Raw genomic sequence first — 24,029 nt, forward strand, 5'->3', positions numbered from 1 at the left:
TTTCCATCATTGCTGAGGACAGTGAGGTATTGACAAAATGTGACAACACAGCAGAGGCTTGCAAACTGTTGATGTGATATATGCCATGAATCTGAGCCTAAATATCAAATGTGTGCTTCCATTACATTAAAACAGCTGTTTTGTGTGACCTTGTGCTTTTTAGACCCAGGCCTCTGGAGAAGGGACCAGCCACAGCTCTGCAGAATCAGGGATGAACTGTTGGGTGATTTCTAAAGCACAAATGCTGTCAATGTCCAAACCATGGCCTGATAGTGTGGAAGAGGAGATGCAGCTCTATAAACAGGAAAAGTAATTTGTTTGTATTTAAATTTAAAGCTCACAGTAGGGGTCATCAACAAGGAATATGTGAGAAGGAAATTCTGTCCCCACGGTTTAGCAATCCATCCTCTAGGTTTATAATCTTTACCTACCGATTTGTAATACGTTTTCTGGATTTGTTTGTAAACAACACATATATTTGTAAACTGTAATCTCTAATTTAAAATCCACAACCGCCGATTTTGTAAACTGTGGTGTATTGTGGTGGTGGTGTGTTGTGCTGGTGAGAGTGGATCAGACACTGCAGCAGGTAGTGTCGCAGTCACACAGCTCCAGGGTGACTGTCTGTGTGGGTTCGATTCCCACTCCGGGTGACTGTCTGTGAGGAGTGTGGTGTGTTCTCCCTGTGTCTGCGTGGGTTTCCTCCGGGTGCTCCGGTTTCCTCCCACAGTCCAAAAACACACGTTGGTAGGTGGACAAAAAAAGTGTCCGTAGGTGTGACTGTTGTGTCTGTGTTGCCCTGTGAAGGATTGGCGCCCCCTCCAGGGTGTAATCCCACCTTGCGCCCAATGATTCCAGGTAGGCTCTGGACCCACCGCGACCCTGAATTGGATAAGGGTTACAGACAATGAATGAATGAATGAAGAGTGGACAGTGAGTAGACTGATTCACTCACACATTACAATACACACAAACACACCTCCACAACATCAGCGTCACTGGAGTGCTGACAATCATCCACCTCCCAAATAATACCTGCTCTGTGGGAGATCTGATCACTGAAGAGCAGCATAAAAACATACTTAACATAATTGAATAAATGAGGATTTTTTTAATATTGGTTTTGTAAGTACAGGCATTGGCTGATGCAAATGATCTCAAAATGGTATTAATTGACCAGTTGAACCAGTCAAATGCTAATTATACATATCTGTGTACAGTTTACAAAATCGGAAGTCATGGATTTTAAATGCAAAATTACAGTTAATAAAATGAGTATGAATTACAAATTCATGGGGAGGTACATTTTATAAACTGAGAGAAGGAACTCTCCAAACATTATCTTGGTAAAAAAAACAAGTGTGGCAAGTAAAACAATCTTAAAAGTAGGTGACACAGGCACCCAAAGAGCAGCTCTCTCTCCAGAGAATGTGAACTCGTCGTAAATAATTTGAAAATGTAAATGTCAGTGACTGTTCAGGGCATAAAAGTCTAAATAGTGTAATTTATTCAGATATTAGTTTAAAACATTAACTGTTCAAAGAATGATATATACAGTGATTTTTTTTTTCTTAAAGATATCATTCTGTTGAAATCCATTTTGATATTACAATCAGGCTGTTTGATTATTATGCTTGTGTTTTACTATGTCAGCATTCTTCCAGTACAATGTTTTCTTGCTGTCAAGAGCTTGAATAGTGTATATTGTTTAATGTGAAGAGTGCATACTGCAGTTAAAAGAAGTGCTACTTCAGGGGTGTGCAAACATTTTTTCAAAAAGGGCCGAACTGGATCATATTAAAATTATTTTAGTCTCTCTTTCCAAATATATTATTCCTAAATTATTTATAACAGTATATTCAAAATATGAAAAACACAAATGTACAAAACAGTTTATATACACTACTGAATTTCATTTTAGAGTATTAACATCTGCAGGATTTCAGAAAAGTTTAAAATCCAACATTTTTCTGCAGATTGTTTAGGCTGAACATTTTCTTTAAATCATTTATGCATGACACTGCATGTTTAAAACATGTCAATTATATAACTGGTGCAATAATTCTATATATTTGTGCACTGCTGTACAAATGGAAAAAAACCGTCAAGGGCTGGCGGGCCACTAATGATTTATTCTTAAGCTATGGGCCAATTAAAATGCCATTAAAATGGCTCATCGGCTGATCTGGCAACCCGTTTGGCTGTTCCTGTACCCGTTTAGAAGCTGTTTTGATCGCTCGGGTTTTCCTGTTTACTCGTTTCCACTGTTATTTCTATATTTATATCTGTTTTTATAACCTACTAACCATCCATAGATCTATCTTTTAGATTGTCTCAGCAGGAATATTCATTACAGAGGCACTAAAACTGCCACCGGACCCTGGAGTAACGTTCTTGGTGTAAGTTATTAAAATCAACTAAAAGCGGTAAGTACCTGCAATTCCATGGCTACTACTGGCTGTTTTGACTGCTCAGAGTGTGGCATGTTTAATTTAACCCCCTTTTCCACCTCTAGCGATAAAGATAGTGGTTGTGTTTGTACTAAGTGTCAGCTAGTTAGCTCTCTGGTAGATAAAGTGTACCAGCTAGAAATGCGCATCCGGAGCTTATTATTGTTAAGGGATAAACAGCGAGATTCAGTGTTAGCAACTCCGGGTGCCTTAGGGAGAGTTAGCACCCCCACGACTCCGGCGTTAGAGCCCTCACAGCGGGGTGAATGGGTGACGTCTCGGCGTCATAGCCGGAAAGCTAAGGCTGATGCTAACGCTGAGGCCAAAGCTAGCCCATCGGGACACCACGCTCCTCCGATTCGCGTGTCAAACAGGTTTGCCATGCTCAGTGAAGCACCCGCTGAGGAGCCTGTTAAGAGTGCTCTGGTTATAGGAGACTCTATTGTTCGACACGTGAAATTAGCTACTCCTTTAGGGGCGCCGGCAGTAACACTTAGCTGTTTATCGGGAGCCAGAGCGCCGGATATTAGTGGCAACGTTAGACTGTTAGCTAATAGGAGATATTCGAGGGTAGTCATTCATGTAGGGGCCAATGATATTCGTCTGCGGCAGTCTGAGGTAACTAAGGGTAATATTACAGAGGTAATTAAACTGGCCCAGACGATGTCCGATGCCGTAATCTGCTCTGGCCCCATACCAATGAGGCGTGGCGAAGAAGCTTACAGCAGACTTTGGGCGTTAAACTGCTGGATGTCCAAGTGGTGTTCCAAAAATCAAGTGGGCTTTATAGACAATTGGTTATGTTTTGAGGGCAAGCCTGGTCTTATAGGTAGGGATGGTATCCACCCCACGCGGGAGGGTGCTGCCTTACTTTCTTGCAGCATAGCACATAGTCTTTTAGTTAGTCAGCAGAGTAGTGTAGATAGCTGCTGACAATCCAGAGCCGGGACCAGGCCGCAGACAGACAGGCTAAACCGACCGTCTGCGAACTGTCTTGAGGCGTCACCCAGGTTCAACTGTATTGAGACTGTGTCTTTCCCCTGAACTAAATGTAAAAGTAGAAAAACAAAATCAGCCTGTTTCAGCAACCTAATCAATATTAAATCATACACAACACCTAGCAGCAACACCTCAGAACTAAAATTTGGGTTACTCAACATAAGATCACAAAACTCAAAAGCACTCATCGTAAATGATATTATAAGTGATCATAAATTCAATGTTTTCTGTCTCACGGAAATGTGGGTTAGACCAAATGAATATTTAGCACTAAATGAAGCCACCCCCCTAGGCTATAATTATGCACATAGCCCAAAAATATCAGGCAAAGGAGGTGGAGTATGTGTAATTTACCAAAATACCCTAGAAATTATTCTTAAACAACGTGACACCTTCTCTTCTTTTGAGGTTCTCTCCACTATTATTACAAATCCGGTCACAAAAAAAGAACGCATTTTTATTATGCAACATTTACAGACCACCAGGGCCTTACTTAGAATTTCTGAAAGAATTCAGCGATTTTGCTACAAACCTAGCGGTGTGCAATCATAAAGTTATAATTGTAGGAGATTTCAATATCCATTTTGAGAAGGAAAGTGACCCACTAAAAAAGGCATTTAACTCAATCTTAGACTCTATTGGTATTACTCAAAATGTAACAGGGCCTACACACTACTGCAGCCACACTTTAGACTTAGTTCTGACACTAGGTCTTAACATTGACAAAATTAATATCTTACCGCAATCCTCAGCAATCTCAGATCATTACTTAATTTCATATGAGCTACGTTTTAGCCATAATATATGTAAGAACCCTTGCTATTCTACAAAGCGTATAATAAAACCATCTACCGCCCTACAATTTATAGAAAACCTACCAGAACTATCGACCCCAGTTCCAACTCCATCAGACCCAATGGACCTAGATGTACTAACTGATTACCTAGAAAATACCTGTCGATCTACCTTAGAAAAGGTAGCACCACTTAAACATAAAAGTATAAGACAGAAAAAGCTCACACCATGGTATAATGATAAGACCCGTACTTTAAAACAAACATTACGAAAACTAGAGCGGAAATGGCGATCAACCAAGCTTGAAGTGTTCCATTCTGCCTGGAAGGAGAGCCTTATAGAGTATAGAAATGCCTTCACTAAAGCTCGCTCAACATATCTGGCCTCGCTGATCTCCAATAATAAAAGTAATCCGAAAGCACTGTTTAGTGTGTTTTCTAGAATTACAAATAATCAAGCAGGTTCTGAACAACTAATTCCAGCAACTCTCACCAGTAAAGATTTTATGGACTTTTTTAATAATAAAATTGAGAATATTAGACAACAAACTCAAGCCACAGGATCAAATCCATCCTGGCTGCCACCCGATTGAATGATATAAAACATAATGTAACTGTAAAAGAAAGACTTGAAACCTTTTACCCACTCCCACAATTAGAACTAGAGAAGATTATCACCTCTGCAAACTGTACAACTTGCACACTTGATGCAATTCCCACAAAGTTGCTCAAAGAAGTACTACCAGCTATTATTGATCCTCTTTTAACTATAGTAAACTCATCCCTTAGTCTGGGCCATGTTCCCAAAGCTTTTAAACTAGCAGTTATTAACCCAAACAACTCTAACCCCGCAATGAGCGGGGTAGAACACACCTTATATAACCAGCTTTGTAAGTCTTGAATGTCTGAATGCGTCTGTGAGCTCCGTAAACCATTAAAAAGCGCAGATCCTACCGTTTCTAATAATAGCGCTCTCATCGCGGTGCTGTGAAGCCTCTGGGAGTAATCCAGTGTGAAAAAACACCTAAAAACCAAGGTGCTCCTTCAAAATTTTTGTGTCATATTCGTCATGAAATGGTGTAATTATACTCGCTATTATCAAAAAAGACGACGCTGCAAAGGAATAAACAGACGGCGTTTACTTTCAGTTTCGTTTTGACTCAAGTGACGTCATCTCACGCTGTCTCTGGGCAGAAAACTGAGTCATCAGCAAAAACATATTCCTATTATTGATTTATAGGTTTTCAAGGGGTTTTTTTTGGTTTCACATCAAATAATAATGCATTAGATCAACAAATATAAACTAAAAAGCTTAAATAAATCTTCATTGTGTATTTTTATCTTTAATAGCTATATGCATAGGGTTCATTAAACCTATGATCAAGAAACCAAATCTTGATGCTAGTACACTGTCTAATTACAGCCCTATTTCTAATTTGCCATTTCTGTCCAAGATCTTAGAAAGAGCTGTGGCCCAACAACTTAGTTCATATCTACATAAGAATCATATATATGAAAAATTCCAATCTGGATTCAGGCAACATCATAGTACAGAGACAGCTCTAGTCAAGATAACAAATGATCTTCTTCTTGCCTCTGATCAAGGCCACGTATCCCTGTTGGTGCTTCTTGACCTAAGCGCAGCCTTCGATACAATAGACCACAATATTCTCATAGAAAGGTTAGAAAACATGGTTGGAATCACAGGGACAGCCCTATTATGGTTCAAATCTTACTTAACGAAACATTATCAATTCGTAAAAGTAAACAATCTAAATTCAAATTATTCTAAAGTAAGATTTGGAATTCCACAAGGCTCTATTTTAGGACCATTATTATTTACATTATACATGTTACCGCTAGGCACAGTTATAAGAAACCATGACATTAACTTTCACTGTTACGCAGACGACACACAATTGTATATTTCAGCCAAGCCCGATGACAAACACAGATTAAAGAAAACAGAGGACTGTGTAAAAGACGTGAAATGCTGGATGTTGCGTAACGTCCTCCTTCTAAACAGCAACAAAACAGAGGTCCTGCTTTTGGGTCCAAAAGTGGCAAGAAATAAATTATCAGATTTAATTTTAAATCTCGCTGACTTTCCAGTTAAACCTGGTTCAGCAGCAAAAACTCTTGGTGTCATAACTGACCCGGATTTATCATTTGATCAACACATAGGTAGTATCACTAGGACAGCTTTTTTACATCTTCGCAATATTGCTAAGATTAGAAATGCCTTATCCTTTCAGGACGCAGAAACATTAGTACATGCCTTTATTACTTCAAGGCTTGACTACTGTAACGCACTACTGTCAGGATGCACCAGCAGCAATTTAAGAAAACTTCAACTAGTTCAAAATGCTGCAGCTAGGGTTCTCACTAAAACTAGAAAATTTGAACATATGAGCCCAGTTTTATCATCACTTCATTGGCTGCCTGTTAAATTCCACATTGACTACAAAATTTTGTTATTAACATATAAAGCTCTACATGGGCTTGCTCCTGATTATCTTCAAGATACAGTTCCCTATTATGAGCCTCCACGTTCACTCAGATCACAGAATACTGGATTTTTAACTGTTCCCAGAATTCAAAAGGCCTCAGCTGGGGGAAGAGCCTTTTCTTATAAAGCCCCCAAACTCTGGAATGATCTTCCAGAAAATGTTCGGGACTCAGACACAGTCGCAATCTTCAAATGTAGATTAAAAAGTCATTTGTTTAGTTTATCTTTTGGTAGCTAATGCTCCCCCATAGATAAAGGCGGCAGATTCGGGGGGTCCATGGACACAGGGAATTATAGTAAACTGAGACGCTGGTGCTGTCGTCCCGCCGCTTCTCGCGATCACTCAGGTTTGTTGACGGTGGAGCGGAGGGATGCCAGTGTTTCAGGATGCTCCTGTGTCTGTGTGTCCTCCTGGTTCTCTCCTTTTAGTTAAAGCTGTCATAGTCAGATCTGCCAGAGTCATTAGCCACACTCTGGAAATTTTCATATTTTCTACTTTACAAACACAAAACAGTTAAAAACTAATTCCATCCCTTTACATCTTTCCGAGTAAACAACTGCCCACCTGTCTGTCTGGACACTGATGGATGACTGTGGAGATCCTCCTCCACACTTCAGACAAGCTGCCCACGCTCCAGCAACCACCAAGTGCCTTGAAGCTGTCCCTACACTGAAGTTCTCACGGACTACTAACTATTATCACCAGTAGATTGACCAGAGGAGGATGGGTCACCCCTTGTGAGCCTTGGTTCCTCCCAAGGTTTCTTCCTCAGCTGGGGGAGTTTTTCCTTGCCACTGTCGCCCCTGGCTTGCTCACTTGAGGGTTTTACTTTTGTTTTACATTTCATGTCAAATCTTTGTCTTACTGGAATTCTGTGAAGCTGCTTTGTGACAACATCAGTTGTGAAAAGCGCTATATAAATAAATTTGATTTGATTTGATTTGAATTGTTACAACCGATAATGAGCCAGACCTGGGCCGAGTCTAGCACTTAAGGCGCACTTATGGCTCAAACTCGGCCGTAGTCTGGTTATCGCGTTTTAGTTATAGCATGCCGGACTAGGGCCGAGTCATTTGAGCCGCGACTCAGCCACAACACTCGGCCGAGTCTGGGCCGAGAGTTTCCCAGTCTCGGGCCAGAACTATCGGCCCACTCTACGGCCGTACATCACGGCCGACACAATGCCGACTCCGCGTGCCGGCATCAGGCCGAGTATTTTTGTTCCGGCGTGCGTGATTCGGCCCGAGTGTGGGCCCATACAATTTTGCTAGCTGGGATTGTTTAGAAACGCGATCTCTCTCTCTCACACACACACACTGACAAAAACATGTACACGTGCTTGTTTACAATCGCGATCTCTCTTTTTCTCTTTCTGACACTGACAGATGCTTGTTTATAAACGCGATCTCTCTCTCTCACACACACTGACAAAAACACGGACACATGTTTGTTTACAATCGCGATCTCTCTCTCTCTCTCTCTCTTTCTGACACTGACAGACGCTTGTTTATAAACGCGATCTCTCACGCCATCTCTCTCTCACACACACTGACAAAAACACGACACATGATTGTTTACAATCGCGATCTCTCTCTCTCTCTTTCTGACACTGACAGGTGCTTGTTTGTAAACGCGATCTCTCGCGCACACACACTGACAAAAACATGGACACGTGCTTGTTTACAATCGCGATCTCTCTCTCTCTCTCTCTTTCTGACACTGACAGATGCTTGTTTATAAACGCGATCTCTCTCTCTCACACACACTGACAAAAACACGGACACGTTTGTTTACAATCACGATCTCTCGCGCGATCTCTCTCTCTCTCTCTCTTTCTGACACTGACAGATGCTTGTTTATAAACGCGATCTCTCTCTCTCTCACACACACACACTGACAAAAACACACACGGACACAAATGCTTGTTTACAATCGCGATCTCTCGCGCTATCTCTCAGACACAGAAACACGTGCTCACGTCTGTTTACAATGTCTCTCGTGCTAACACGTTGCATTCTGGGAAATTGCATAAATTAAGTTCCCGAAATAAACTCATTTAAAGGTCAATATCTTAAAAACAGAGGCCCCTAGGAACATGCCGTTTTCTGTGTTGGGAAGTACACAGACTTCTGCATATCATGAATGTTTTGCCTCAAAAAATGAAAAACTATTAACCTTGAATCAAAGGTGTTGTGACAAAATTGACTCAGGTTAATTGAGCCGGGATTAAATCAGAAAGAGGGGAGTGCTTAAGGTAGTTTGTCTTCCTGATCTTAAAGGTAAGGATATAACTTACGTATGCAACCCCTTGAGTGCCAAAGCAGTAGAAGCCTGGTAACTTTCTGAAAATTTCTTTGGAATCGTAGGAAAGGTATCCGCTGCCTTGGACATCAGCCCAAGGCCACCAGGATGTGAAGTATTGTATACTTGCTCACTCTCTGGCCCTTGGTGTGAACTACCTGGCAACGGGTGGTTGGGACGGAGGTTGTAGAGGTTTGTTTTGGGCTTCTATGACCTAGGTCCAGCTTAGCTGGAGTAGGTCCCCTATCTAAAGCTGCTGGAAACCTTGCGGTGTTAACAGAAAGCATGCTTAAAAGTGACTGGGTTTGGGTACTCTGGGAGGCAGCGATCCGTTCGCGGCTGGCCCTGGGTACTTGGACTCTGGTATCACTTCTAAGCTGCTGGAAACCTTGCGGTGTTAACAGAAAGCATGCTTAAAAGTGACTGGGTTTGGGTACTCTGGGAGGCAGCGATCCATTCACGGCTGGCCCTGGGTACTTGGACTCTGGTATCACTTCTAGTGCTATTTGTGATTTTTAGCTTTGTATAGACACATGCTAATTATGTTGTTTTTTTCTTTCCTTTCTAGTTCAACATTCAAACATGGCTTTGGAGCAATGCCCGATTTGCCAAAAATTCATCACCTGTATGTCACAACATCTTAGGGTGAGCCACGGAGTGGTGAACAAAAAGGAGAGAAAACTGCTCTTGCAACTGGTGTCGGGGAAAGTTTACATGCGGACCGGCATCTTCCCTGTTGCAGGGTGCAACACCAAAACATCGCGCATGGATCGACACCTGAGAACACATAATGAGCTAAGTAAGCCAATGCAGACGGAGGTCTTGAATTCTTTAAAGAGGAAGATGGTGCTGAGGGGTCTATCAGAGCTGAGGGAGTCACAACCAGATGTCTCCATGGCTTCAGTTCTGGATATTGAGGAACAGCAAAGGCAGGAGGAGCTCTTGGACATTTCCGTTGGAGCAGCTGCTGAGGATGTTCCATGTCCTCATGAGGAGGAGGAGGGAGAGAAAGTTTTGTGTGAAAATCCTCTGTGCGTCAAGAGGGACTCTCTTCTTCAGATGCTACAAAAACAAATTAGCGACCTCACAGATACAAACGGGAGCCTAACCAAAGAAGTTCACCTTTTACGGCGACAGAATAGGCTCCTCCATAGAAGAGTCATGAAGAAGCCTCTCATAAGGATGCATGTCTCACATGCCGCACAAGCTCCTCCTCATCCTTGTGAAGGCAGTGATGTTGGTCCTGATGTGAGTTTGCATGGCAAGTTAATTTGTTCACATTAACTATTAATTGATGGGTTATTACTGTTATTACTGTTAACTAATATGTAATGCTGTGTTGTGGTTTTTTTTTTTTTTTTTTTTTTTTTTTATAAATCAGATTCCATGCCAGAGGAATCTTCCATGGCACAGGCACCTTCCCTGGAAAAGGCACCAGAGTCGAAGTCAAAGCTGCAGTTCCCCTTTCCTGATTACATACCAGAACTCAGTAAGTGTGTGTGTGTGTGTTTATTATGGCAGTATTTTCTATATTAATTCTGTGTTTCCATTCTGTAGATGAACTCATTGCTAACTTTCAGCACCACCAAGAGGGGCTTGACCCGTCTACCAAGCTCAAATATAATGTGCAGTGCAAGGTGTTTCGTATACAGAAATTTAAATGTTTCATGGCTCATCAAAAACGAATTTGGCATCCTTGACATTTTTGGACAACGTGTTCAAAATAAGAGAGTGAGTGACTTCTTCTCTCTGAAATGCTGGTACATGTTTAAGGGTTACAAGGGTTGTTTGTAATTATGTTCTGTTTTTCTCACTGCAGGTGGTTTCTTCTGCTGTCTGCCGGAAAAATATTGCCTAGCACCCTTTCACAGTACTTGAAAGACGTTGCATTGTTTATAAAATATGTTAAGGAGACACCACCCCCATCCTGCCGATTTGAGCAAGAGGTCTCTTGTAAACGTACAAAGAGTTCAAGGGAATTATTAAAAAACAAAGAAGATCTTTGGTCGTCCACCAACTTCGTGTAAAAACTGGAAAGAGCAGCAGCGCCATCTCAAAAGAAACACTTCTAAACTGCAGAGCACTTGCAAAAGTGCAGATCTCCAGGATTATTGGTAAATACTTAAGACATTTGTAAGACATTTGTATTTGATATGGAATATTTGTTGTTATTAATTTATATTTGTTTTTGTCTTGCAGAGCAACTTCAACTAAACCGATCCATCAAACTCCAGAGAGAGTTCTATGGATATGTCACAGCGTACTTCTCGTGCATTTATGGACATAGGACGGGCGTCTATCAGAACATGAAATTGGAGGAGGTACAGAATGCATCCTACGACGAATAAAGGGATGTTTATTTAATTGGTGTAAGTATTTTAATGTACCTTTGTAAGGCATCAATTCACTTAAACCTTCAGTATATATTCATGACTGTTCTTTATTGTCTGAGCAGGTGGAGTGCCACAAGACAAATGAGGCCTTTATTCCAATCCGGCAATGTCTAATGGGTACCAACACATCTCCATATTATTTCTCAACATCAACGCCAAATTCGTGCAAGAATCTAAAAGTACATGCAGAAAGCCTGGTCACAAATGAAGCTTCCTGGAAGGCCAAAGTTTACAGATTTTAGGAGCTCCATTGCCACCCACGTAAGTGATGCTACACTTCACATTTGATCTTTATGTACCCCCAAACAAAAGCCTTATGCAATTTTGTTTGTTTCTTTGTTCTCATTCACAGGCTAGGAATGAACTGGCTCCAGGGGACAGGTTGAAGGTGACACGTTTCATGTGCCATGATGTCGGCACAGCTGATACATTCTACGCTATGAATTTGAATGCAAAAGAAGAAGCGGATCACGGGGCGTTGTTTGAGAGCCTGGTGCATGCTTCGGAGGAGCAGCAGGGACCAGCTAGTGCAACATCCACAACCACACCTGAACCGCCGTCTAAACGACGCAAGAGAAAAGCTACACTGATGGAGGCAGACTCATCTCAACGACCCAGGACCAAACCAAAGCAGAAGGCAGAGTCGTCAGAGACGAGTGAAGAGGATATTGCCGTTCCTTATCAGGAAAGTGGCACTTCCTTGGAAGAGGTATGTTATTATTCCCTCTTATTTTATTCCTATTCACATACTACTCCCAAGCACAATGTTCTCATTGTAAAATGTTTTTTTTTTTTTTATTTCTTTTTTTTTCCTAGTCTCTTGGATCAATGGAGGAGGAGGAGCAGGGGGAGGAGCATGAAGAGGCTAAGCCTTTACCATAACCTAGGAGGCGGCCGTATGTGCTTCTTCACAAATCAAAACTGTTATCTCCTCTCAAGTTGAGGTCTGCGTCACCTCGCCGGCATGGTGTGGTTGAAATGGCGCAGCAAAAGGGCAAAAATGAAAAAATCAGGCGTGTGGTAAAAAGGGCACTGAACCTGTAAAACGTATGTATATATATATATTAATATTTTTCTTGTTAATTCTTAATATTTATACTTGTTAAAATTTATTCTTGTTAAATTTTAGAATTGTAAATTTGTGTGTTGTTAAAATTTATAATGTTTTTAATATTTTTCTTCTCAATTCTTAATATTTATACTTGTTAAAATTTATTCTTGTTAAATTTTAGAATTGTAAATTTGTGTGTTATTGTTAGAATTTATAGTGTTTAATATTTTTCTTGATAATTCTTAATATTTATACTTGTTAAAATTTATTCTTGCTAAATTTCAGAATTGTAAATTTGTGTTATTGTTAAAATTTATAGTGTTATTAATATTTTTCTTGTTAATTCTTAATATTTATACTTGTTAAAATTTATTCTTGTTAAATTTTAGAATTGTAAATTTGTGTGTTATTGTTAAAATTTATAATGTGTTTAATATTTTTCTTCTCAATTCTTAATATTTATACTTGTTAAAATTTTTTCTTGTTAAATTTTAGAATTGTAAATTTGTGTGTTATTTTTAGAATTTATAGTGTTTAATATTTTTCTTGTTAATTCTTAATATTTATACTTGTTAAAATATATTCTTGTTAAGTTTCAGAATTGTAAATTTGTGTGTTATTGTTAAAATTTATAGTGTTTTTAATATTTTCCTTGTTAATTCTTGTTAAACTTTATTCTTGTTACAATTTATTCTTAATATTTATCTTGTACACAATTGTAATTTTGGATGTTTTTTCTTTAAATAAAATAACATTTATTTAAATTCTTGTGGTAATTTTTGCTTAATTTTATGGGTTGTGGATGGGATCCCATTTTCAATTTATTTGACATGGTTCAAATAGACCGGAAGTGGGATCCCACAAAACATCTATTTCACATTGCTGAAATAGATGTCTTGTGGGATCCCACTTCCAGTTTATTTGGATCATGTCAAATAAATTGCATTTGGACACCATCCCACTGTCAATTTATTTGACATGGTTCAAATAGACTGGAAGTGGGTTCCCACAAAACATCTATTTCACATTGCTGAAATAGATGTCTTGTGGGATCCCACTTCCAGTTTATTTGGATTATGTCAAATAAATTGCATTTGGACACCATCCCACTGTCAATTTATTTGACATGGTTCAAATAGACTGGAAGTGGGATCCCACAAAACATCTATTTCACATTGCTGAAATAGATGTTTTGTGGGATCCCACTTCCAGTTTATTTGAACCAAGTCAAATAAATTGGAAGTGGGATCCCAATTCCAATCTATTTCAGCCAAGTCAAATACATCTTTCGTGGGATCCCCCTACCAGTTTATTTAAGCTATGTCATATACATTGCTGGTGGGATGTCCTCAAAAAAAGCAAGTTGTTTTGGGGAAAAGCATTATTTTATGCCACAGTAAATATTTTTCTACACAAATCAACTCATTCTGAGTGCATGCCTGTATTAACAGTTTTAAAATTCCTCTGTCCAAATCCCATGTATAAACTTGACTTGAATAAATTTGAAATGGGACAGTCAGATCTCAGCTTTAATAAGAAATATGAAACAACAAATAACACCATTATCTACGTATCAGCCTCCTTAATTCAGGGTGTGAGTTTGAAGAAGATTGCATGAAGTCAAAAATTTGCCCTAAAAATCTCAAAGGGGTACCCCTTTGACTTTTTTGGGGTCAAATTTTTGATATATTCCAATCTTCTCCAAAATCACACCATGATGTCAGCAGACCCAGACTTAAAGAGGAGTGGCATTAATATCATAATATGATGTCCGAGACCTGAGATCTCACTGTCCCACTTCCAATCTATTTCAGCCAAATCAAATACATCTTTCGTGGGATCCCACTTCCAATCTATTTCAGTTAAGTCAAATAAATTGGAAGTGGGATCCCAATTCCAATCTACATCAGCCAAGTAAAATAGATTGGAAGTGGGATCCCACTTACATGTATTTGACATGACTGGAATAGACTGGAATTTGACCAACATCCCACTTACAATCTATTTGCCATGACTAAATTTGGACCAGCATCCCACTTACAATCTATTTGACATGACTGGAATAGACTGGAATTTGACCAACATTCCACTTACAATCTATTTGCCATGACTAAATTTGGACCAGCATCCCACTTACAATCTATTTGACAGGACTGGAATAAATTGGAATTGGACCAGCATCCAACTTACAATCTATTTGACATTACTGGAATAGACTGGAATTTCCCACTTACAATCTATTTGCCATGACTAGATTTGGACCAGCATTCCATTTACAATCTATTTTACAGGACTGGAATAAATTGGAATTGGACCAGCATCCAACTTACAATCTATTTGACATTACTGGAATAGACTGGAATTTCCCACTTACAATCTATTTGCCATGACTAGAATTGGACCAGCATCCCACTTACAATCTATTTGACAGGACTGGAATGAATTGGAATTGGACCAGCATCCCACTTACAATCTATTTCAAATGTGACTGGAATACATTGGAATTGGACCAGCATCCCACCTCCAATCTATTTCAAATGTGACTGGAATACATTGGAATTGGACCAGCATCCCACCTCCAATCTATTTCAAATGTGACTGGAATAAATGGGAATTGGACCAGCATCCCACCTCCAATCTATTTCAAATATGACTGGAATACATTGGAATTGGACCAGCATCCCACTTACAATCTATTTGACAGGATTGGAATGAATTGGAATTGGACCAGCATCCCACTTACAATCTATTTCAAATGTGACTGGAATACATTGGAATTGGACCAGCATCCCACCTCCAATCTATTTCAAATGTGACTGGAATACATTGGAATTGGACCAGCATCCCACCTCCAATCTATTTCAAATATGACAGGAATACATTGGAATTGGACCAGCATCCCACCTCCAATCTATTTCAAATGTGACTGGAATACATTGGAATTGGACCAGCATCCCGCCTCCAATCTATTTCAAATATGACTGGAATACATTGGAATTGGACCAGCATCCCACCTCCAATCTATTTCAAATATGACTGGAATACATTGGAATTGGATCAGCATCCCACCTCCAATCTATTTCAAATGGGACTGGAATACATTGGAATTGGACCTGCATCCCACCTCCAATCTATTTCAAATGTGACTGGAATACATTGGAATTGGACCAGCATCCCACCTCCAATCTATTTCAAATATGACTGGAATACATTGGAATTGGACCAGCATCCCACCTCCAATCTATTTCAAATATGACTGGAATACATTGGTATTGGACCAGCATCCCACCTCCAATCTATTTCAAATATGACTGGAATACATTGGAATTGGACCAGCATCCCACCTCCAATCTATTTCAAATATGACTGGAATACATTGGAATTGGACCAGCATCCCACCTCCAATCTATTTCAAATGTGACTGGAATGCATTGAAATTGGACCAGCATCCCACCTCCAATCTATTTCAAATGTGACTGGAATACATTGGATTGGACCAGCATCCCACTTCCAATTTATTTAGGTTGGCATCCCACTTCCAATTTATTTGAATGGCATCAAAATAAATTGGATCTGGGACCTCCGCTCGCCACCTGGTGCGGGAGGGCCGAACTGCGGCAAAACGGCCAGAACTTTGACTATTTTTAGCTCGGAGGGTACCTGACCCGCCCCCGGGCCCGACAAAAATTCGTGCGCCTCAGCGCACGGCGTCCGCCAAACGACGTATAATAAGCTGCTTGTGGGACGTTGGGGTATTAACTCTAGACTGTAAAACAGCAGGTTGATCACCCACCTTTCGGGCCAGTAATATCCCCCCTTGTTTCAGGGTTTTGTCCAGTATTACGGCTGTGTTAGCTGCGTCCTGAAGTGGGTCGAACATTCTGTCACGGAGAGTGGGGCGGACTGACGGATGCGGACGCACACGCTAAAACACAGATAAACTTTATTTACAAAAAGTAATAACAAAACAGATTAGGACTGGGGCACAAACCAAAACGAGGGAAAGTAGAAACAAACAGACGTGAGACTAAATGACGACAGGAAATACACAAAACAACAAAACTAGGAAACAAACACGACCTGACTAGAAATGGGAGATAAACAACACGACATGACTTGGAAACAAACGAAGGTGAAATGTTCAACAAGAGGACGTGAGACAAGGTGGCTTAAATACAAAACATAGACGAGACGCACCTGAGACAGATAACAAGGGGGCAGGGTAACCAATGACACAGACGAGGAGGCGGAACCAAAGGTGTCAAAAGTATTCACATTCATTACTCAGGAAGAAGTGTAGATACTAGGGTTTAAAAAGACTTCAATAGAAGTTGAAGTATCAACTTAAGCTTTTTACTCAAGTAAAAGTGTAAAAGTACTGGTTTCAAAACTACTTAAAGTATAAAAGTAATGTAAGGAAAACAAATGCCAAAAGCTTAGGCCGTGCCACAGGGGCCTAAAGTGAACTATCCCACCTCCCCAAAAAAATATTTTTCTAAAAGCCATAATGACTATAAATGTTATATTAAAATTTTAATGTTGGAACATTTTGGGATGCACTAGGCAACCTGTTCCAGCTGCATATATACCCATTGAAAATGAATGCATTTTAGTAATATCAAATCTATTAAAGGACCATAAATGCGTACTACTGAGCATTAACATGCGTTTCATGGAGCGGAAAATATGATGAGTAGTTGCCTATAAGGATTGTAATGGTGGAAAAAGTCAAACTTCAGAGGCATGTTATCAATAACCTTTATTGGAATGTAAATGTACATCCAAGCTTAGCTGCAGGTATCTGTGAGGGCAATGGATGTAAGATAACAAAACTGGACACAAAATTTGGTGTACCCAGGGCAAAAATAAAAATTATCCTTGTATGGTTGTCTACATACAGCAGACATTTGTGTCAAAATGAATGATTAATCCAAGTGATTAATCAAAAAAACAAAAAATTAAATTTACCTCAAACCTTCCTGATTGATACTGTCCTGGTATGTACTATGCTCAATTCCATAGCTAATGGCAACAATGTAAAATTTAAGTAGATGTAACGAACACTTTCTACATCAGTCATGCCCAGAACATGCAACAAAGAGTTACCAATAGGCTTTCTTCAGCCGCAAAAGCAGCTGGTTCTCAAAGTTCTTTGAGCCAGCGCATGCTCTTCTTGGACTGAAGTTCAGCCCTGCAACACTAAACATTCTTTCACAGGCTGCTGAGGCAGGGAGTGCTGTATTAAGCTTAAGTGATAACTGGCACACAGCTGGGAAGGACTTCAGTACCTCTACTGTGTCTCCTGGGCACCCCAGGTACGCATCCAACTGCTGGGTCGTTTCTAGAAGGCCAGTCTTCTTCAAGGAGGAAAAGAAAAAAAAAAAAAGAAAAAGAAAAAAAAGCCCTCACTGATGTGATTCTCTGCCTGACTGTCCAAGTGGCTCCTGATATACTCAAGACCTGTGGGGAAAAAAAACAAAAATCAAAATAATTTAGATCATATTACAGTATTATAATTGTGTGTGTGTCATTAAATGTCATTTCAAACTCATTTCATTTCCATAGAAATTACACGTATTAACGGTAAGTTGAGAAGTGAGAACTTTGAGAACTTACCAAGTTTGAGGATATTTTCGTCACTTGTCCAGCAGGTCTTAAATTTGGGAACTAGAATGGCTGCGGCTATCAGCTCTGGATCTGCAAGCATCTCTCCGAAGCGTTTTTCAAGGCCTGAAAGAAAGGCAGCAATCAAAGGCTCACAGAACGGAGGTGACGTGAAGTTGCTGGAGCTTAGTCCTTAGTAGAGTTATGGTGGGGACCAAACATCACATCTGCGCACTGGTTTCTCCCTGAAGAACATTAAGTGCCTTTGCAACTGGGCTCATTATCTTTACATATTGGATGTAATGATGTTAAATACAATTTCCACTGGAGTAAGCCTGCACCACGAAGAAAAGAAAAACACAACATGGAACATTTAGCCTACTTGATGTAGCACCTTCAACTGGAGGAACAAGGAAAAATATTGTCATCTGAGACTTTCAGAAATGTTGTTGTGTTGCTACAAATCACATCCATAGTAAATATAGGGACTGCATATTGGCATAGTGTAAATGTGTGCTACAGCATTCAAAGTATAAAACTGACTTAACCTATTGTTAAACACTTAATTAACTGAAAGACAGAAAAACAAACACTTACTTAGGTGTATCTAGTTCACTGCAGACAGCTGCAAGGGCTCCTTCTCCTTGTTCTCTCGTTATTCTCACTATTCTTTCTACAGCTGAGAAGAGTGAATTCCACCTTGTAGCTACAGGCCTTACAAGTTGGAGTTTGCAGTGGTCTTCGATTACTTCAGATGCGGTGGTTGATCTTTAACTTTTGTTCCACAGGCTAGAGCATTTGGCAAATGTGGACCTTGACACGCGCTTGTACAATGGGTTGACCTCGGCTTTTGAAGCATCGGCTGTAGACACTAAATTGAGGAGGTGGCAGGCGCAGCGATGGTGCTTGGGTAGCTGGTATTTCAAGTAGTCATCTTCATCCAACAGGGCTCCGGCATCAACAAATTCAACACCCTCAACGCTTTCCTCTTGTTCATCATATTCATCATTTTGGACACCATCATCCTCTTCTCCATAACCCTCTCCTACAGGTTCAGGATTGTTGTTCTCATCAGTCTGCCCATAAACTCTCAAGGCTTTTAGGAAGTTTGATCCATTGTCAGTTGTAGTGCGAACAATCTTTTCTCTGATATTGAATTCTGTGTGAATATCATTTAGGGCACCAGCCAGGGCAGAAAAGGTATGTGACCCTTTAAGTTGCTTGCATGCCAGTGCAGCACAGGATCTCTGCATAGTCTGGGGGTTAAACCAGTGTGCAGTGACACCAATGAAACTGCGAGGGTGTGCCGTCTAGCAGTCTCTTAAGAACTGAATTTCACTAAGGGCAGCTTTCAGTTTTCTTTTCATTTCAACAGAGTGCTTTGTGATTTCGTTTACAACATTGCGTGTCATGACATTTGTATTTAGCTGAAGATGTTGCACAAGATCAATGAAGCCCTGTTGCTGAACAATGTGTGCTGAGTGCAAACCTTGGAAAATGAATTTGAGGATGACTTTATCTACACTTGCCTGGGACACTCTTCGAGTCTCCCACAGCTTGGTTTGTTTGGAGGGTGGGGCCAAAGAACTTTCAGTGGATGACTTCTTTTTAAGGGCTGCTGAAGTAAGTTGCGTGTACCTCTCTAGAAAAGTGGGGTGTTTCTTCTGTGGAAAAAAATAATGCACAGGCACAGATTGAGATTCATATTTTTCTCAAACCACAAGCTCAGACTATCTAAGATTTCTGCTGTAATAAATGTCATGCTCATGAATAAAGGGGAGACTACAATTTAGGGAGCAGTTTCACTTGTCTATGCAATTATGTTGAGCAGACCACTTTGCCACTTAAAGCTGTTTTAGGACCACAACTATAGAAGTAAATCTGTCTCATCAGATTTTGAAATATTACCACCTTTGAATTTGTAGCAATGAATTTTGTTGCACTGAAATTATGCATCTGAATTTTGTTGCTTTTGAATTTAAGTCTTCAGCTCTGAATATTTTGCTTCACAATAATGCATCTTACATGGTTGGATGTTGGTTCGATTGGAGACAGAATCGATGGCTTATCCTTTGTACCCCGGATGTGTACTCTGAATTTTTTAACTCGTATTCTGGCATCTGAATTTGGTCTATAGAATTTGAGCAACTTCAAAATATATTGTCTGAATTTTTTTATCTGAATTTAATAACCTTGAATAATAACAGTGAAAACGTGTTCTTGAAAATTCACGAGTTCAATTCAAGAGCAATTATATTCAGATGCATAATTGCGAAGAAAAATATTCAGAGGTGAATATCTGAAGACATAAATTCAAAAGCAACATAATTCAGTTCAAAATCTGATGAGACAGATTTGCTTCCATACACAAGCAGCTGCTGGCATGGCTGAAAAGTAGCATTATTGATGAGATAGTCCGACTTGAATTCATTTTAAATTGCATTTGGGTGATAGTTGGTAGTTGGGCAGGATCACGCTTATCCTTAGTACATGCTTTATCAACCAACTGCAGACTATAGCTTTGCACATTTAACTTACAAATATTTCATATAGCAATGATATAAGCTTAGATAACTTTTGGCTAAAGTTGAATTTCAAATCTCACACAGAGCCCATCAAACAAACTTGCAACATTCAATCATAGTCTGCTATGTCCTTGTTGGAGTGTGACGTGACTTGTGCAGGTGCAATGGGTCGCTTACAAACCAACAGGGTGTCAGAATGTTATATGTTTATATTTCTCATACAACCATAATCAAATTAATTTTTTTTTCTTTAAATAAGAGTAACGAGGCTATTTTTAAAATGTAAGGAGTAGAAAGTACAGATAATTGCATGAAAATGTAAGGAGTAGAAGTAAAAAGTCAGCTGAAAAATAATTACTCCAGTAAAGTATAGATAACCAAAATTTCTACTTAAGTAAGGTAACGAAGTATTTGTACTTCGTTACTTGACACCTCTGGGCGGAACAAAGGCCGGACTAGAACAACTACCAACATAGCCATGTGCTAAAAGAGCACATGGCCGGGGAAAACAGACATGACGAGACGAGGGCGTGACACAGTCACATTATGTGTATTTGCACAAAGTATCAGATTGGTATCCCAGATATCAGCCTAAATTTTAGGCTGTTTGGGGATCGGAAAAGAAATCGATGGTATCGGACATCATTAGCTCTCTCTCAGCCGAAGCGAGGGTTAGATAATCCACGGCTCCTAAACAGAGAATACCCTTTTCATTGGTTGTCACCTTTATTTAGCCAATTAGCAGCCAGAGTTATCTGTACATTATTCATTGCTGCAGCCAGTGGAGTCACAGTCCCTCCTACAAGGGGATGTTGTGCACAGCATTAGGAGCAGCAGGTCAGTGCTGAAAAACGGAACTAGAATTCTGCTTTTAGATAGAGCTACTGTTAGCACAGTGCCCTGGAGAAACAACATTTCATTCTCCCTCAACATAACACAGATGAATTTTTGAATCAAAGCATTTCTTTATACATAAAAATCTGATAATTTCATATAGATTAACCATAACATTAACAAACTATTATTAGAGTCTAAGATGAAAATGAGTCCTTAAAAAGCAGTTAATTCTATGACATTTCGACTGGACATATGTTAAATATGATACTGTAATGAGGATGAAATGGATTCTTTCAATTCAGATCTTATTAATTACTAATTAATGAACAATTAAAAATAATAGTTATTTGAAATTAATAATACAGTATTTGCAAAATACATGGACAGATTCTGCTTTGCCATTTTTCAAAAAGGCTACTGACAGGCACTGACAGTCCTAATGGTAGTTGGTTTAATAAATGTCTGACTGTATAAATGTCTAATTTACTACAGTCTAAAAAGATTTATGCATACTAGTTCCCTGGCCTCTGCATTCCTTATTTTGAATTTAGAAAGTTGGCAACCCTAAACACTAATATGCTGATGGATTAAACATGGCGGATACAAAAGTAAACAATACTGCAAAGACAATGTGTGCCTTTGCTAATCCACTCTTTTTTGCTTAAGAAGCATTTGAGAGTGGTGCCAAACACTGTGTATGTATATTTGTATGTTGTCAGATGATGGCACGTCTCCTGATTCATCCTTATGTCTAAGGACACAATTACTGAAGGTCAGAGGTGTTTTAAATTTATGAACCTTTTAGAATTTTCTCTATTTGTGCATGGCCATGTGATGGACTGACACTCCTCCAGGGTGTGTTCTGTGTAGGACCTGGATCCAGTGCAACCCTGAACTGGATAAAATTGAGGAGTATTATCAAATATTATTATCTGCAAAAAGAACGTAAACCTTTAGGATTTGCAGATATGTTTGTGCAAATGAATTTTGGTAATTATAAAGGTGATTTCTGGGAATCTCAGAAGAAGAGTTGTTGATGTTCATCAAAGGGAATACAATACAAAACCATGTATAAAATGTTTTGATTCCACCAATCCACAATCAGACAAATTGTGTAGAAATGGAGGAAACATTAGACCATAATGTTATATAGATCCTACCCAGGATTGCTCAGCCAATCAATATTACATTAAGAGCAAGGTGTATAATAGTCCGTGAGGCTACAAAGGAACCCAAGGTAACTTCTAAGTAGGTACAGGGCCTTCTCACATTGCCTAATGTTAATGTCCACCATCAGGAGAACACTAAGCAACAATGGTGTGCATAGTAACATAGCTAGAAGAAAGCTGCTGTCTTCAAAAAGATTTTGCATCAAACTGCAGTTTGCTAAAAGTCACATAGACAAGCCAAAAGGCTATACAAAATTAGATTTTTTTTTTGTTCAATTGAGAAGTGTTATGTTTGGAGAAATGAAAACATTGAATACAAACTGAACTAATGCCACCTCTATGGAGAGTCTGGTGCCTTTCACCACCTTCACTCCATATCTGTGACACCCATCGTCCCCATGCAGCAGCTACTGGATATTTTATGGGACCGATTCAACACAGACATTTAAGTCCTCCATCGCCAATACAGATTCCAAGGCTGCTTCTGCCAGAAGTTGGATATCAATCTTAATTGTTTTATTCTCAATTTCTGAGAAGCTGCTTTGTGACACTATCAGCTTGTAAAAACCACTATATAAATACATTTGACTTAATTTGAATTCAAGCATAAATACCTCATCCAATTTGTGAAACATAGTGATGGTAATGTCATCGTTTGGGCCTATTTTGCTGCAACTAGGCCAGGGAGGGCTTGTCATTGATGGAACAAATAATTCTCAATTCTACAGGTAAATGTCTGGACAGCTTTTTTGCATCTCAAGAGAACATGGGTCATGCTACAAGACAAAGACCCTAAGCACACAAGTTGTTCCACAAAAAAATTATTAAAGAGGAATTAATTTAATGTCTTGGAATGACCTGAAGCTTTCATTTCGTGGAATGAAACTCACCAACATAACAGAGTTGAAACAGTTTTGTATGGAGGAATGAGCTAAAATTCATCCAGGCCGATGTGCTGGAGTAATCAACATACACCAGAAATGTTTAGTTGTACTTTTAAGACTTGTGTGAATATCTGAAGAACTTTAAGTAAAATTTTGCAGAAATATAGAAGATTCTAAATGGTTCACAAACTTTTAAGTACAATTGTAAATAAGAGTAAAATGGGATATACGTTATTATAGAAAATATGTTAAAAAATGTTCACAGCTAGTGAAATTTAAAACAAATATCTATTTTATTTAAAGATATATGTAGCCAAAGTGAAAGTGTGAGTGTGTCGCCCTGTGAAGAACTGGTGCCCCCTTCAGGGTGTGTTCCTTCTTTGTGCCCAATGATCAGTTATATCATCTAGTTTTCTCCTTGTGTCCGCGTTGGCTTCTTCCGGGTGCTGCGGTTTCCTCCCACAGTTCAAAAACACACGTTGGTATGTGGATTGGTGACTCAAAAGTGTCTG

Source organism: Hoplias malabaricus, chromosome 18 (assembly GCF_029633855.1).
Source record: "Hoplias malabaricus isolate fHopMal1 chromosome 18, fHopMal1.hap1, whole genome shotgun sequence".
NCBI classification, from domain to species: domain Eukaryota; kingdom Metazoa; phylum Chordata; class Actinopteri; order Characiformes; family Erythrinidae; genus Hoplias; species Hoplias malabaricus.